The sequence below is a fragment of the Ruditapes philippinarum genome, unplaced genomic scaffold, assembly GCF_026571515.1.
Source record: "Ruditapes philippinarum isolate M1 unplaced genomic scaffold, ASM2657151v2 ctg4571_1_1_1_1, whole genome shotgun sequence".
NCBI classification, from domain to species: Eukaryota; Metazoa; Mollusca; class Bivalvia; order Venerida; family Veneridae; genus Ruditapes; species Ruditapes philippinarum.
The window spans coordinates 29,899-35,611 of record NW_026866869.1 but is presented as its reverse complement, the minus strand read 5'-3'; positions in this window follow the sequence as shown (position 1 = coordinate 35,611).

The following is a 5,713-nucleotide window of genomic DNA, read 5'->3' as shown; positions in this document are numbered from 1 at the left end:
TTGAAATAATTTGTGAAAAAATATTTTCTTTGAATGTTTAATAGGTGTGATATTTGTCCGTAATATATCTTTTTGATCAATTTGAAATCTGTCTGGAATAGATTTTTTTTAAACTTTTGTTCCCCGAAATCATAGGCTGTCAGTTTTGTAAAGGGAGATAAGTATTAAAAAATCTTCAAACTATCAGGATGTTGTGTAAGCTTGATTTGACGCTTCAACATTTTATTCACTTCATTTATGAGTGATTATTGCTGAGAACAGATCCTTCTTTAATATCCACAACACTTGGTGTCCAGGGATGAGTGATGGCCGCATATTTCAACCCAAATATCATATCTGTGATTATGTGTTAATGGTCCTTTGGGTTTATTTCATTTATTCTGAAAACAGAATACTGTCATAGACTGTACCAGAATGTTTAAGAGTTGCTGCTATCTTCATTGTCTCTTGTGAACAAAACATAAACCAGTCTACAATTTTATCTTCTTGCCTTTTTGTATCTCTTATTAACCAGGTTTTCAACGAAAACCGGGTTATTGTAATGCCGAAGTCGGCGGCGGGCGGGGGGGGGCAGGCGGGCGGCGGCGGGCGTCAACTTTTGGTTTCCGCTCAATAACTTAAGTTTGCTTTGGCCTATTGACACCAAACTTGGTGTTTAGGTAGCTTATATCAAGAGGCAGCTTGGGATTGCTACCCAGGTGTCTGTGATCAAGGTCACTGTTACTATAAATAGAAATTCAGTTTCCGCTCAATAACTTGAGTTTGCTTTGGCCTATTGACACCAAACTTGGTGTATGGATAGCTTATATCAAGAGGCAGCTTGGGATTGCTACCCAGGTGTCTGTGATCAAGGTCAAGGTCACTGTTACTAAAAATAGAAATTCAGTTTCTGCTCAATAACTTGGGTTTGCTTTGGCCTATTGACACCAAACTTGGTGTATGGATAGCTTATATCAAGAGGCAGCTTAGGATTGGTACCCAGGTGTCTGTGATCAAGGTCAAGGTCACTGTTACTAAAAACAGAAATTCAGTTTCCACTCAATAACTTGAGTTTGCTTTGGCCTATTGACACCAAACTTGGTGTATGGATAGCTTATATCAAGAGGCAGCTTGGGATTGGTACCCAGGTGTCTGTGATCTAGGTCAAGGTCACTGTTACTGAAAATAGAAATTCAGTTTCCGCTCAATAACTTGAGTTTGCTTTGGCCTATTGACACCAAACTTGGTGTATGGATAGCTTATATCAAGAGGCAGCTTGGGATTGGTACCCAGGTGTCTGTGATCTAGGTCAATATCACTGTTACTAAAAATAGGAATTCAGTTTCCGCTCAATAACTTGAGATTGCTTTGGCCTATTGACAACAAACTTGGTGTATGGATAGGTTATATCAAGAGGCAGCTTGGGATTGGTACCCAAGTGTCTGTGATCAAGGTCAAGGTCACTGTTACTAAAAATAGAAATTCAGTTTCTGCTCAATAACTTGAGATTGCTTTGCCCTATTGACACCAAACTTGATGAATGGGTAGCTTATATCAAGAGGCAGCTTGGGATTGGTACCCAGGTGTCTGTGATCAAGGTTAATGCATTTAGTTTTCATGATATAACTTGAGTTTGCTTTGACCTTTTGACACCGAACTTGCTGAGTGGCAGCTTTGGATTGCCACTTAGATATCTAGGTACAAGGTCAAGGTAATTTGCTTACAATAGAATTTTCAGTATCTACTCAATTACTTCAGTGCACTTTGACCTATTGATTGTTGTCACATCAAAATTTGGTCGTTGAAAACCTGGTTTTTCGTCGCATTGCGGCGCTTCTTGTATGTAGATTTATCTTTTTGGGATCACAAGTAATAGGTATAATTTATTTTTGTAAAGATACAGGTTTTACTTTGAATTGTTTATGGTATGGTTAGTAAATATAGAAGTTTCTTCACTTTGTAAATAACAAATATCTTGATAAAATAGATTTACTAACAAATTTGTCTATATAATAAATACATGTTTCTGGTTATTTTATTTACCTTTAAACAATGAAGAGAGGCATAAAAGTTAAGACTCGATAATCTAGGTAAATTTTAGTATCAATATTTACGCTCCTTGAGAAAATGACATGTAGATTAATACAAAATTTTACCCCTTAGATTAATAGAAAATTTGACTCCTCTGAGAAAATTGTAGTGTGAAGTAATTAAGATAGCCCATGGCAACATTGCTTTTATCATTTTACTTATCACAATAATCACATTGTATACCTTTTTCTACTTTCTTTATCAGTTTTATGTTATGATTGAGCTGCAATAAATGTTTTGAAACAGGTTTTTGTGATATTTACAACACCCTTTGTAAAGTTTTCCCCTTCCTCCAGTGATATTAGCTATTGCTTTTTATGTACTAGCTAGAATTTTTACATTAGCTCTCTAAGCTGGATGTTCTACAAGGTGTACATGAGATTAACAAAGATAGATTTTTCCTTTAGTTTTGATACACAGTTTGACCAATTTAAAGCCCCCGACCCCCACAAGTCTCTTACCATCATATTTTTCATTGAGAATATGTAACCTTGATTGCATAATTTGTAAGAATTTATATAGATTGTGTCAAACACTCGGATAGATGTAAAGGGGCAAGTCTTTGAAATATGCCGGAAAATTAATGAGCCATTGATGTTCTCTTGCCTAAGAATGGAACTGGGTATTGTATAAATATTCTAGGTTTGAATGCAATGCCTCAAATGGTAATATGAATAAAACAAAGGGCTGTAACTCAACCCATCTGTGAATTATGATGGTATAAACGATGCACCATGCCACCATTCATAGAAAATCAGCTCCAAGGTACAGATCTGAGAGTATTCAGTTTTGAAACGAAAATGTCATTTCAAAGAAACATGGGTATAATTCAGTTAATCTCAAATGGTATTTTCAAATTATATATGCACTTTCCTGCCAGTTTTATATTTACTTTGTATTGAGCTTATTTTCCTTAACCTCATCCCTCATATAGACGTGTTTTGATGGCTTTTTGCCCCCCCCCCCCCTTTTTGAGGCCTCAAACAGTGAAAAAATGCCTTATTTAGGCCTCAAATACTGTTTTTTATTCGAGAAATGTTGTTAAAAAATTGACCCCTTTTTTGCGCCGCCCCCATCAAAATGGTACATCAGGGATTGCCAGATGAGGGATGTGCCCCCTTCTGTTTGGGGGGGGGTTGAAGGGGGGGCGGTAGTCCCCTTCATCGCCAAGAAAATTTTGGACATGTCACAGGCAAAAAATGGCCTCCGGTCGATCTTAGGGTAACTAGTAACCGACGCTGAAAAGTCTTTTACTCTATCTGATAATCTCAATTCATTGAGAAGTTGCAGCACTTTAAAATCAGTTTTGATGAGAAAAAACAATGCAAAATAGTGATTTTTGGCAATTTTGAGACGTCCCCCCGTTGCCATGGTAACAGGAAATTTACGCTTGAGCATGCTGTTACAGAGGCTATGGTCTAGTCAACATTTGTGCCAAGTTTCATCAGTATTGAAGCATTTTTCATAGTTTCATAGCAGTTTGAACTTGTAACAGGAGGCTTTTCAATGAAAACGGCCATTTTTCACAATATGCTCATGGGGTAAAAGGTTAACAACAGTTGTGAAGGAGACAGCACACTTTAGTTAGTACTGTACCTCAAAATTTTTTTTTAGAAAAGTTGCCAAAAAAATTAAATTCTTAATTCAAGGGTAGATAATTTTACAAATATTGATGCTAGAATTATGAACCTTTTCACATTATATTTGTTAGTGTTGATAAGAAATATATATTAAAGTTTGAAATAAATCCCTCATGAAATCAACAAATTTAACTGCACAAAAGCTTAAGATGCTTGGATGAGTAAGAGGGCTCTCCATATACTTATGGAAACACTAAAAATGCTATTTCTATAATGTAGTCAAGGATCATCATTCAATAATGCATTGGTGTATTTTGATGGCCATTGCTTAAAATTGAATGTTGAAAGTTTAATTACAATTTGACTAATTAGTTTTAACATTAGAATCTGTATGGAAGGAATGCCCTCTCAATATCACTTCCAATTTCATCATCTGTTGGTTAAGCAAGAGGTTCATCAAAACATAAATTGGAAAAAAAGTTTTGATGTCACTGACCCTGTGGTTAAAATGTGTTTCTTGATAATATCCAACCACAGGAACTTTAAATTCTATCAATATTAATTATAATATCCAAAATATATCCCCTATATACATTGCAGTATAAAAAACACTATATTGGGAGTATTTTTGGATATTATCATTAATATTGGTTATTTGGTAGAATTTCAAGTTCCTGTGATCCAATAAGTAACTGCCAACTCTCTTAAATATTTATTTAAAAAAGTAGCACTATAATAAATAGCTGTGACTGGAAATTTTGTTTTTACCTAAAATACTTCAGCAAAGAAAAGAAGACTTGTGCAGTGTCTGCACTCGTTTGTTTGTTTCATTTTACACCTTTTCCCAACAGTATTTCAGTCATATAGGCGGGTAGTTTCCTTACCATCGTTCCTGGAGAGTTACACCAGTACTAGACTACCTTCCTCCGCGCTTAACTACCAAAGCATCTCCCGGGGATCGAACCCACGCCAGAAAGGTAACTGGATTAGAAGTCATCGACTCTAACCCCTCGTCCACTGAGGCGGTTATAACTCACATATCTGAACTCAATACACATGTCCTTAACACTAAAATGTATTGAGCTTAATTTGGCTTTATATAAAAAACACAACAACAAACAGATTTATGGTGTATATATTTTATTCATGATTCATTAAATGAATGGAAAATGAGCAAATAAATAATAACAGTGGCATTGATATATATACATGAGCATTTCATATATAACAATCCATTTTCTTGTTTTATAATCTACATTTTTTGTATATAAAGAACTATAATTCCTACAAAGATGAATGAAAAAATGCATGAAAAAATATTAAAATATTATTTTAATACAAAATTTCGGTATTGTATTTATCAGAATATTTTGTAATTTTTTGTTTGATATCAGATAAAATGTGGGTCACTATTTCTATGTGCTGGGACATAATATAATGGGACAAGCAATTTCTGATTAGATAAAGTGTCTGATCAATTGTTTAGCATAGATCTAATTCATATATTTATACGTTATTAGTTTGTTTGTTTCATTTTACGCCTTTTCCCAACAGATTTCAGTCATATAGGTGGGTAGTTTCTTAACCATCGTTCCTAGAGAGTTACACCAGTACTAGACTACCATTCTCCGTGCTAAACTACCAAAGCATCTCCCGGGGATCGAACCCACGCCAGAGAGAAAAATATGCATAAATAAAAGTTCATAAAATCATGGTGTGGCCATTTTAAAACTAAAAGATGGTCAAAATCTTATGCAATCTGCTTTATATTTCTTTAATTTACTCTTTACTATGGACAAAAATACCCTTTCACAATTTTTAATAAGAAAAAAATGGCTGCTTGTGAGCTGAATTGTATGAAAAGATAACACAGCGCTAATCTCCAGTTGCTTGTTCCACTATGTTATATACCAGCTTGGGTGCAATGAAAAAGCAAGCACACTATCTACATTGCAAATATATAGTTAAATATGGAGAGTTACAGAGATTTTTGGTAAATTAAGACTAAAACGTGGAATACCTTATTCTATAATTCAGTATTTCAAATGTTCCTGTTCACTGGA